The sequence below is a fragment of the Canis aureus genome, chromosome 4, assembly GCF_053574225.1.
Source record: "Canis aureus isolate CA01 chromosome 4, VMU_Caureus_v.1.0, whole genome shotgun sequence".
NCBI classification, from domain to species: domain Eukaryota; kingdom Metazoa; phylum Chordata; class Mammalia; order Carnivora; family Canidae; genus Canis; species Canis aureus.
This window is the reverse complement of record NC_135614.1, coordinates 48462410-48475455: the sequence shown is the minus strand read 5'-3', so window position 1 is coordinate 48475455 and position 13046 is coordinate 48462410. Positions and strand designations below refer to the sequence as shown.

The 13046-nt window shown below is 33.2% G+C and overlaps 1 protein-coding gene across 11 annotated transcripts in view; it reads left to right on the top strand.

The window, feature by feature from the left end:
* LOC144312683 (uncharacterized) overlaps positions 1 to 13046 on the top strand; it is a 2041845-nt gene that overhangs the window by 387671 nt on the left and 1641128 nt on the right. Inside the window, exon 6 of one of the 11 annotated variants that reach the window (XR_013378228.1) lies at positions 7215 to 7283. The exons of the other annotated variants lie outside the window; for them this stretch is intronic. The gene's annotated coding sequence lies outside the window, so the exon portion shown is untranslated. Of the gene's footprint in view, positions 1 to 7214; positions 7284 to 13046 lie in introns of those variants that run through there. 11 annotated transcript variants of the gene reach the window in all.

Here is a 13046-nt window from a genome sequence, read left to right as displayed (position 1 = left end):
CAAGGTTTTAAAATATTTATAAATAATAATGGAAATTCCTCAAAAAAAGTAACCATTATAACTTAAAATTCTTATTACTTATGGTATTGTGTATAACAGGTTATACAATGAAGCTTTGTGGCTTATTGATTTTCAAGAGAAATAGTTTCATTAAATAATTTGGTAAACCAAAATACAAGTAAAGGAGATGACTTTTCACATGTTCTGATAAATTCTTATATTAAAATCCAGTACTGTTACACTTTGGCATTGTAGAGTCCCTGAGTCCTATAGTCCCACTAAAGCCTGCTTTAGGTTTTACACAAGGTAAAGTTTAAATTAATTAATCTTGGATTAGGAATTGTATTCAAAGCATGAATTCAGTGTAGAACCTGGAGTGAAGAGCTGCTCTTTGAGAGGTTATTAATAAACAATGAAGATGGTAGCATAATTCTATTGAGTTGATGACCTTCTTAATTAGGTGTTGACACATGTATTCAATTGAATTTAGTAATTTATTGAATTACTGATCATCATCCTGGAAATTCTTATTTCAGCTAATAGATCTATACTTAATATACTTCCTATAATAAGAATAAATGTTGAATGACACAATTTAGAAAACTGAGAATGAAAAATGAATGGTGCCCATTACCCTTATCAGTCAATGGTTTTTCTTATCAGTCAGCATAATCATTGAGTATATCTTAAGTGTAAGATTCTGGTGAACACATATCTTACAGTATTTAAATAAAAACAAAAAGCTTGTAACTTTGAGGTGGGGAATATGCTTAATGTGATTAATAGAAAATAACTTGATATCTAGGTTTTTTGGCTCTCAGTTGGATCTGCATTTATCCAGGAGGAAGGTTTTTTTTTTGTTGTTAAATGACATGGCTTCTGTAAAGTCATATCACTGAAGCAACTGAAGGAAGAGTTAGGAAAAATGTTGCTGTGTAATCAGAGAACTGAGAAGATGGGATTTTGGGGTGGAGAGACAGTACCTTTTACCACATTCACAGGTATCTAATTAGGAACAAGAAATCCTAAGTGATAATACCTGAGAGAGAAATCTGTTTGAGGTGTGCCTGGGTGGCTCAGTCGGTTGAACATCCCAACTCTTGATTTTGGCTCAGGTCATGATCTCAGGGTCATGGTGATTGAGCCCTGTATAGGGCTCTGCTCTCAGTGGGGAGGGGAGTCTACTTGTGATCCTCCCTCCATCTCCCTCTGATCCTTCATCCTGTGCTCACTCTCTCTGTCTCTCAGATAAATCTCAAATAAATTTTTATCTCAAATAAAAAAACAGAAGATATTTGCTCAAAAGCATTAGAAAAATGTAGAAACCAATGATAAAGACTCTATCTAAACAGTCAACTTTTACAAATAATGCATGTAGACAGACATTTATGCAATTAGTAATTTAGACCAAATACATAGAGTGACTTCTCAACACAGACTGGCATAAATGATGATTGTAATACCCAGAGTAACAAAATATCATTAAGTAGGTGAATAGAAGGAAATTTTGACCTGATAGGTTCAAAAACAACCCTTAGACTGATGTAAGGATTTCCACCGCTCAAGGTACTGAGAAATTATATGACAAACTGACTTTTTATCATGAAAATCCATATAATTATGATTTAAGTAAGTACCACAATAAATTAAATAAAATAACCTGTTAGGGAATTCTGTCATTCTTAATTATGTTGTTACTGTGATAAAATTCACTCCTAAATAATCTGTGATAATTAAGAAAGAAAGATATTTGAACTGGTGAGCCTCCCTTTTCTCTCTTACTATTGTAGTTAAGGTGAGAATATCAGATTAGAAGTATCCTTAACAGAACTTGGCTTCAGTAAGGTGTGGTTTTGTCCCTATGTGTTATATTCAAATTTAAACTTATGGAGACTATATGCTGATGTTAAAGTATTTAAAGAAGGAAGCCATTAGATTGAGGTGGCTCTAATGCCTCAATAATCTATGTAAGCAAACCAAACCTATGCCAGAGTCAATACACTTGAATCTAAGAAAATGAAACCTGACAACAACCAATCACAAACAGATGCCAATGCTTTCCCAAATTAGAACTGCTTAAGCTATAACCAATCAAATAATTGCTTTGCTTCATTGTCTTCTCTATGAAAACCTTGCCCCCAGCTTCTCTCTGTGGAATACTTCCAACTATTCTTGGTTGGCCTATGTGATTCCATTTGAAGTATACCCAAATAAGCTTTTGAAAAATTTAATGTGTCTCAGTTTTCCTTTAATACAGGAGAACATGGCTAATTATAAAATTTTCCTTGTAGAAATTAAATCCTATCAGAGAGATTAAAAACAAGAATTCCTTAATAAGTACTAAATAATTTAAGCCTGTATATTATTAAATGACAATTTGTACAGTTTCAATTTCTACAGGAAATCTGAAGTAACAGTGTTCATTGCTGTGAGTCAATTAAGACTTTTGGTAGCAAGGTACAGAAAATTTAACCTAAATTGGTTCAAACAAAAGGCAAAATCATTATCCTTGGAAACTGAGATTTTTAACAATACATATAGACTCATTAGCTGCTTGAGTCAGAGGATCAAACAATGTCCTTAATCTGTTTACTCTGTAGATCTTAGATCTCTTTCATATTAGTCATTCTCAGACAGACATACTCCTTGTGTTTGCAAGTTGGAAACAACTAGCCAACTACTGCAGAGAAAGTAGATAAATTCTCCATAAGAAATATTAGTAAAACCTGTTCAGTTGGTTCTGATAAGGTCATGTACTCATTCTTGAGGCAATCACTAAGGCAGAGAAATATGAGGATTTTATTGGCCAGGTATAAGTCACATGCCAGGCATGTAACTACAAATGGAATCTGTTTCATGGGAACCACATGTATTGAGAGTAGGGGATGAATATTTCCCAAAACTAGGATAAATAGAATAATATATATTAGTAACTACATGATAGATTTAGAATAACCTGGGTAGTTTTATAAAGGAGCCTAGAATAATTTGGCCTTGAAGAATGGACAGACATGACTCTGATTAATAAATAAGCTAATGGAAACTGAAGAAGATTCAGATTCTTAAATGTTATGGCCACAAATAGAATTACTTCAGTGAAGATATTGCTTTAAAAAAATAAAAAAAAAAAGATCATACTACACTCAGACAAGCTACGCTTACTAGAATATACGCTTACTATATCATGATCAATCATACAAAATAATTTCCAAACTAATTTATTCCAGAATCAACTATTTCTGTATTCCAGAAAACTAGAGAAAGATATGGATTATTATTTTTTATTTGTATATTTTTAAATTGTTTAGGAAAAGTTTAATTTAAACACCAGATTATTATTGTGCCCTAAAATCTCTTGTGGATTTTATTTGGCTTCCTGAACTTCAAGTTTGCAAAACATAATCAAGTGAACCAAAAGTGAATAAACAGAAAGTTTGCAACTTTGAAAATGTAAACTATACTATAGATGTTATATCCATAGTTTTATTTTCTACAGAGCCTGTTGTAAATCTTTGGTGCTCATTTAATCAGTGTGATTGGTTTATGTGTATTTGATTAAGGCAAAGTTGAAACTATAGCTTGTGGTGTGATTTAGTAAGGAAATATGGTCAAGGGTTAAGGAGGAGAGAACAGGGAAGGGGAGTGAAGGGAGAGGTAGAGAGAGAAAGGAGAATAGCCTGGAACATGAAATGAAATATCAGATATGAGGGATTCAAATATCTTTTGAGCTGTGGAATGTGTGAAGTGTTTTTCTATTAGAATGGAAATGCCTTGCAGTGTGAGCTTTCTGCATTATAAAGAAGGTGATTGGTTTTCCGGTCATGCTGCAGCCTTATCTTTTATCATCAAAGGTGCTGCTATTTTGGTATCAGGTCCTGAAATGTGATGACAACATATGACCTTCACAGATTCTGAGTGAAATCCAGTGGGTGGTATGTACACTCACACCTGTGTTCTCTCAGACACAATTACTTAACTCAGAGTAACTTTACATCAGCCGTGTTAATGATGTTGTATCATCAAGTGATAACATGATCACAGCTTTTGACACTGATTTTCCTAGGTATGGCATCAGTTTTCTTATAAACTTATTACCTTCTTCTTTTCTTCCATTAAGCTCCATTTTATTTTGACTGTGAGGTTAATTTTCATTAAGGCTGAGTGAAATACTGAAGGGAAAATATAGAATCTGACAACTTCAACAAGAAAGGGAAAAGAAAGTGGCAGAAGATTTCACAACAAATGTAAAGGAAGACAAAGCAACATTGACTGTGTGGTTAAAATTGAAAGAAAATAGATGTTTGGAGATTCAGCTCTGAGGAAGTACTGGAGTTTATCTACTATTCTTAAAAGGAGGTTGAATGGGCCTCAGGGACTGTTTTATTTAGCATATTAGGCAACTGTGCAATATTTAATTAGAATTGTCAGTTTTTAAAAAGCTATTTTAACTGCTTGTTGGAAAAGATTGAAATGTAAATAATAAGATGAATGAAACAAACTATTTTAGTATCTGATCTACCTTAAATTTAGGAATATATTACTTGAACTTTAAGAAAACATAATTCATTAAAGATGACTCTAGAGCACTGTAGTGGGTATGTGCATATAGTATTTATAATTTATCTTTCTTTTTAATTTGTGTAATTTTGTCTTGATGTGTTTTTAGATTGGGTTTGCCGAGAGTAGTTATTACTCCCTAAAAACTACCTCCTGAAGATTTACTCGTTTAGTGTTGAGGACAGGATTTTAAAGCTGAGAATTTTAGAAAATGTCATGCACTATACTTAAACTCTCAAGAACTGATAAGCAAACGAATAGATACTTTACCTGGGAACTGAGAAACTCAAATTAAATTTGCCCAATTTTGGTACATAATGAAAAATATTTTGTTTGTTCTATGTTGCTGGTATTTATATGTTAATGTATTTGAAACAAACAAAATGTATGTGTTTAAGTATGTTGAAACAAAAGAATTGGTCAGGTGTAGAAGTTTCAGAGAATTTAAGGATCTACAGTGACCAAATATTTAATATAATTAGAATTTTTGGTTTTCCTTCTCCCTGAAAATAGACTTGATAAAGTTGGGGGGATTACTTAAAGTTTGCATCTCAGTAATATCATCAGCATTGCTCATAGATTTCAATATATAAACCCAGTAATAACCTAGAGAATACTATCTCATCTGGTTTGTCCTAAATCTGTTTTTTTTAAAAGAGTAAATTTCTTTTGTATTTCTATAATAAAAAATTTGGAAAATTTGAAAATAAAATTGTCAAAGAAAATAATATTGAAAGCATTCATAAGCCTACTATTCAGAGAAAACATTTTGTATATTTGATTATAACTTTTGCACAAATATCAATTTTTTAATTTAAATTTAGTTTATATCACATTTCTTTTCACATTTTAAAAAATATTTATTTATCTATTTATTTATTTGAGAGAGAGGCAGAGGGAGGAGAGAATCTCTCAGACTCCCTGCTGAGCAGAGCCTGTCAGAAGGCTCAATCTCATGACCCTGAGATCTTGACCTGAGCCAAAACCAAGAGTTGGTCACTCAACTGACTTAGCTACCCAGGTTCCCCTGGCTTTTTTGCATTTTATTTTAAAATTTTATTAGAGAAGATTTTCTTTATCATAGAACATTTTCAGAATCATGTTAATGAATACATGATATTTCACTCTTTGAATATGCTGTGATATATTTAAAATTTCCACAGATTTTGGGTACGTTGTTCTTTTTTTCCATTTTAAAACAAAATTATAAGGAGTTATGTAAATTAATTTTTTACAAAATGGATCATTTTTAATATATATGCTTATACATAAAAACAAACTTGAAAAAGCTAACTGGTAATGATACGATACCAAAGGTACAATCCATGAAAGACATAAATGACAAACTAGATTAAAATAAAAATTAAAACCTTTTGCTCCATGAAAGATGTCAAAAGAATGAGAAGACAAGCTGAGCCCTGGAAGAAAATATTTCCAAACGATGTATTTGATAAAGGACTGTTGTATAAAATATACAAAGGACACTTAAATCTCAACAATAAGAAAACAACTCAGAAAAAGGACCTTAAGAGATATCTCATCAGAGAAGATACACAGATGGCAAATCAGCATATGTAAAGCTGCTTCACATCATATGTCATCAGGGAATTACAAATGAAGACAGTGTACTGCTACACACCTATTAGAATGGCCAAAATCGAAAAATATGGACAGCACCAAACTCTAGTAAGGATGTGGAGCAATGGGAACTCTCATACATTGCTGCTAGGAATGCAAAATGATGCATCCATTGTGGAAGACTATTTGGCGTTTTCTTACAAAACTAATCACAATTTCCAGCAATCTGCTACTTGGTATTTACCCAAAGGAGTTGAAAGTTTATGTGAAAGTCTTATGGCCACACAAAAACCTGCACATGGATGTTTGTAGCAATCTTAGTATCCAGCAAAACTTGAAAGCAATCTAAATGCCCTTCAGTGTGATGATTAAACAAATGCTGTTACATGTGGACAGTAGAATACTGTTCAGCACTTTAAAAAAAAAGAGCTATCAGGCCATAGAAAAGGCATGGAGGAAACAAACATACATGTTATGAAGTGAAAGAAGCCAATCTGAAAAGGCTATGTAGTATGATTCCAACTATATGATACTGTGAAAAAACCAAACTTATGTAGGCAATAAAGTGATCAGTGGTTCCCAGGCATTTTGGGTAGGGAAGGATGAATAGGAAGATCACAGAGGAATTTTAAGGCAGTGAAAATACTCTATGATACTGTAATGATGGATATATGTCAATATACATTTTTCAAACCCATAGAATATTTAACCGAGAGTGAACCAAAATGTGAACTGTGGACTTTGAATAATTGTGACGTGTCCATGTAGGTTCGCCAGTTGTAACAAATGTACCATTTTGTAAGGGAATGTTGATAAAGGAAAAGGCTGTATGTATGGGGAGCCTTAGGGCATATGGGAAATTCCTGTATCTTCTCCTCTACTTTGCTACTTTGTGTTAAAAATACTAAAGGCTAAATTTAAAAAAAATGTTGACTGGGCAAAAATCATGTCATATTTTAATTTGTATTATATTTCTAGTAAATAAGAAAAGAACTTTCAAAATAAATCTATTGTTCATTCTGAATTTTGTTCTTAATTGCATGTTTATGTAATTTACCTTATTTTTTATTGCTTTTTAGTATCTTTTTCAGTATCCAATTCAGTTCTAAGATCTACGAGGACTTTGAGGTTTTATGGAGACTGTAAGCATTCTTTGAATAAAAAATAATTAAAATTAGCATTCATACTTAATAGCTACTTCACACTTTTTGCCAAAGATATCATTTGCAAAACTTGACCTTGTCCAAGCTACATAACGTCGGTACAGATATTGCTAGGGACAAGTAATTATTAATTATTGGAAAGGTAGTCTAAGGTAAGCTTTTATTGCCACATATTTTCTAGAATTTCAGATTTACTACTGTATTTTGATAATGTATTGAATATTAGTTCAGCATAAAATTGAGATGACATAAAAACTCTTTGGGGGTGAACATAATTTTGACACATCAAAAAGTTTATGTAATTATATTCATAGATTTGCTCAAAACTATGGATTTGTTCAAATTATCACAGGTTGGTTCCAAGAATAGACAAACCAAAGAAACAAACCAAAGAACTTAAGGTCCTCTAAAGATACTATAGTGTATGAGTCAGCTGGGTCTACCATAACAAAACACCACAGACTGGATGATTTAAGCAACAGAAATTCATTCATTCCTTCACAGTTCTGGAGTCTAGAAATCCATTATCAAGATATTGGCAAATTTGATTTTTGTGTTTTTTTAACTTTTTTTTCACTTGAGAGAGAGAAAGAGCAGGAGCCAGGGGAGGGAGAGACTCCCCACTGAGCAAGAAGCCCAATGTAGGCCTTGATCCCAGGACCCTGGGATCATGACTTGAGCTGAAGGCAGATTGAACCCTGAAAATCTGGTTTCTTTGAGGCCCCTTCTCCTTGTGAGGGTCACCTTTGCACTGTGTCTTCACATGGCCTCCTCTGTGTCTTTGTTGACAGGGAAAGACACAGAGAAAGAGAGAGTTCTTTTTTTAAAAAAACATTAGACCTGTTGGATTAAGGCTCACCCTATGACTTCATTTACTTTAGTTATCTCGTGAAAGACCCCGGCTCCAAATAGTAACACTGAGGGCCAGAACTTCAACATAGGAATTTTGGGGAGACACAATTCAGTCCATAACAGTTTTTTTTTTTTTTTTTTAAGGATTTTATTTATTTATTCATGAAAGACACAAAGAGAGAATCAGAGACATAAATAGGCAGAGGGAGAAGCAGACTCTATGCAGGGAGCCTGATTCAGGACTCAATCCCAGGACCCTAGGATCATTACCTGAGCCAAAGGTAGATACTCAACCACTGAGCCACCCAGTGGACATCAGAGCCACCCTGATGTCCAATATCAGGACTTTTAAAAAATAACTTACATCCTTCATTGTGTCAAAGTAAATGCAACAAATGCCTGTTTATCTCTATTTCTTTTTTCCTGCTTTTACTTTCTTATATATCCACAGGTTAGAACAAAGTTATTTAAAATGTAGTCTCCAGCAGCCATCTGCCACTCCCATTCTCAGATTCTGTTGGGTCAGCACTGAAGTTTGGCTGTAATAAAATGTACCCCTTTAAGACTATTCTAACAGATGGTTACTTTTGATGGTTTCCCAGATTATTCTGTATTTTATAGCAAATGTATTAGTGACCATCTGAGAAAGTGCCCGCCCCGCTGAGAAAGTGACATTTTTCTTTGCTTTTTGTTTTCTAATTTCTATCCACCTGAAATATCTATTCATGAAAATGACTTTATGGGAAAATATGACATCCCCTAAGGCAATCCTATCACATTATCTGTAGTGTAGCCACCCTACAAGCAGAAGCAGATCTGGTTGCCTAATAGAGCTTCTGATGTAACAAAGGTTGTAATATATATTTTATCTCTGACTATTTTCAGAGTAGTGTTCTCTCCTTCACTTACAACTTTATTAAAATGGTAGTCTTGAAAATAAATATCTCCTTTCTCCATAGAAATTATAGTATTTTTTTGGCTAACGGTGTACATTTTCTATGCTGCCTGGAATTATAGTGATTTAGTGTGTCTGTGCTTTTTGGATTTGGGTGTGTAATTAATCTTTGAATTTTTGTTTCTGTGAATCATTGTTAAATATGGATATATACCAGGGGCTACAATTTAGATATAGACATAAACATTTTAAGTACTTTAAAGGTTAATTTTAATGTACTGTTTTATTCCTTCTTTCAGAATTAATATGGAATCACAACATTAAATGCCAGGAAGTTGAGATACATGGTATGATCAGCAAATTGTAATGAGGGAATGGACAGTGGTCAGTGAGGTTAGGGAAGGCTCTCTTGGGAAAAAGTCTTTTTCTTGATATTTGAACTGTGAGGGTAATAAATTAAGCAAAAGCATAGTAAGCAGAACCCAGAATTAGTACCAAATGGTCAGCCACTATTATGTCTTTTGAGCTTTATCTAAATTACTGGAAAAGACAATGCAAAAATTTGAGCAGGGAGTTACTTCATCTTATTTAATTAAACACTTTGATTACTCTGAGATGAACAAAGAGTATCAGGAATGGATGCAGGAAGATCATTTAGAAAACCATTACCTTTATCTGGGTGAGACATAATAGAAATTAATCCGGAGACTTGGGGGGTTGGAGACCTGGGGAGGAATCATTGGTTTAAGAAGTAGTTAGGAGATGAGATTGATAAGACATGGTGATTGACAGGATATGGGAGGTGAAGAAGAAGCTGATACTAAGGATGATTCCATTCTGAGTATAGTCACTCATCATATTTGGGCATAGAGGTTTAATTTTCAATGCATGGAGTTTGAGATGCTCATGAGACAGCTAAGTGTTGGATAGCAAATAAAAAGTTTAATGGAACTAAAGCACAGAGAGAAATGTTCCAAGATGTGTATATATAATTTACAAATGTATATGAGTGAGATTACCTACTACGGTAATATAAAGAGCTAAAAAATGTTGAGAAAGTACTTCAACTTACATGGAAGAAAGATTATACTTGTTTTTCATAGTTCTAATGTAAATTAGTATCAGTAGGTATAAATTACAGATAAGTTAATATCATATAAGTATTAAAAAAGAAATTGAGACCTTCATGGCTCCAGGAGTAAGAAATTAGCTTTGGAAGTGGTAATTTCTCATTGACATATGTGATAGATCAAAGACTAGACAACTAGAAAGTTTTAGACATTGAAGATTCTTTTTGAAACCTGGTATTATTTCTATTATAAAATCAAAACAAGAGATCATGGGTGGCTCAGTCAGTTGAGTGACAGATCTTGGTTTCAGCTTAGGTCATGATCTCAGGGTTGTGAGATTGAGCCCCATGTGGGAGCTCTATGCTCAGTGTAGAATCTACCTGAGATTCTCTTGCTCCTTATCTCTTTGCCCTTCCCCCTCCTCTCTCTTTCCCTCTCTCAAATAAGTCTTTAAAAGAATAAAATGAAATCAAAAGAAATAAAATATTCCCACTCTCTTATTTGTAACTTGTTATAAGAAATATAGGTTCTTTAATTATTTTAAAAGAATACTAGTGATGATTAAAAGGAAATAAAAATGAGGGGATCCCTGGGTGGCGCAGCGGTTTGGCGCCTGCCTTTGGCCCAGGGCGCGATCCTGGAGACCCGGGATCGAATCCCACGTCGGGCTCCCGGTGCATGGAGCCTGCTTCTCCCTCTGCCTGTGTCTCTGCCTCTCTCTCTCTCTCTCTGTGACTATCATAAATAAATAAAAATTAAAAAAAAAAATAAATAAAAGGAAATAAAAATGAGAGGAAGATAAAAGAAACAGAGTTGACAAAAGTCAATAATTTTTGAAAATCATAATATGCCATCTGTAAATACAAAGCTAGAATTACCACACTTTGAAAAAATTCCTATTTAAAACAGAGGTTTGATATCTCTATGAATCCCAAGGTCAGTCATTGTACTTAGAGAAATGGAGAAGTTATTCCATGTTGTAGTTAAACTTTATGGAGTATTTTGTAGTATCATTTAACTGTTTCAGGTTTTATGTCCATTATAGTAATTGCCCTCCCACAAAGATAATAGTAAGAAATAGAGCAATGGGAATAACTCTTAAAAGTCATTGTAAACATCATATAACCCAACAAATTTGGTATTTGGTGCTTTCCCTATGAATTATTCATGGCCAGAGGAATACTGAATCATTCACTGCATTCAGCAGTGGGGTAGTTCTAAAATGCTGCAGAGGGAATCACAGCACATTTGTTACCAAAACAGTAAATATGTGAGAGCCATAGCTTTTTTCTTTTTTCTTTTTTAATTTTGTCTGCTTTTACATAACCATTTTAATGTCTAAAGAATGCTAGAATTAGAAAATGCAGAAGTTCTATTCAACTTCATACTTTATTAGCTATTTTAAATGTTACAACTACAGAACAACACATTATGTTGTAAGCAGTAGAAAGACTATAATTATTGGGTTGCACTCTGAAACACATTAAAACTTGGTTCTTGTCAATCCATACCTTTCAACAGCTATTTTAAAATCTTGGTTATTTTCAAAGAGAAAGAATGAGCAAAACCCATGAGAAGTGGTGGAGCAAATATTAGGGTTTCCCTAGAACATTATCCATATCCGCTTTCTTCTGTAGGATCGAACATTTACTGAGAGTACTAATTTCAAACTTTGTTCTAAGGCAGTACTGTCTAAAAAAGTTAAAATGGGAAATGGAAATGTGAATCACAAATGTAATTTTTAAAATTTTATAGCCATACTACTATACTATACATACTATTGGTAAAATTATTTCAATAGTTTTAGCAAATACATAAAAATATTACCATTTCAACATCTAACCAATATAAAAATGAATGAGGTATTTTACCTTTTTTATACAATACATCAGTATCTGCTTTGTATTTTAAACTTATAGCACATCTCAGTTCAGACTAGTGACACATTTCAAAGGCTCCATAGCTGTGCATGATTAGTGGCTGTTATATTGCATGCAGAATTCTAGATTCTCAAACATGACATATTCATAATTTTTGATTATCCCAAAAGATATGTGGAAGTTGGGAGACATGACAAAGGATTTCAGGATTGAAATCTAATAAACACCAAAACCAAAATAAAAGTTAATTGCTAAGAACATAAAACCCAGCCTCATCACTTACACATGATGAAATCAATAAATTAATTGATTGTGAATAAAACGGAGTATAACGCTAGGTAGTAACTGACAAGGTTCTTGACTTTGCAGGTAAATCATGAGTGAATTAAGAGTTATTCATATTTGATATTGAAGGAAGTAAGCAAAACTTTTAATCATCCATAGTGGAGTTGGGGTCAGAGTAATATAGGTCCAAGTATCTGTATAGGAGTATCATCCATGGTGGAGTTGGAGTCAGAATGTCAGAATGGTATACAGATCTAAGTATCTGTATAGATGTATCAGAAGTAAGAAGTCTCAAAAATTAACCAAAAAATATCCTTAGGAGTTAGCATTGTACCTTCATTTAATTATATCCAATTCCCAGGAGAAACTAAAGAAAATTGGTCCATCCTTTGATAGCTTTTTAAAAATTAATTCAGATGAGCTAAATGAGTCAGTTATAATATTGCCTGGGGATTCGAGAAAAGTTAAATTAAGAAATGTTGACTTTTCCTTGTAGTTGTAAACACCACTCAAAATCACCTACTTTGTAAAAGAATATTTTACATACTACAGTAAGACTGCCCAAAAAACACAAATTGTTTCCAATATATCCTATTTAAATATTTTTATGGCATTTCTCTGCCATCTTATTTTAGTGGTTCTGACTATTCCTCCTAGTGTGTATGATCAGCAGCAGGAAAAAGTCAAACTTTAAAATAATGTGTAACTAAATAAAGTTAAGAAGTTAAGAATTAACACATATGCATTTTTCACAGATGTAATCAGG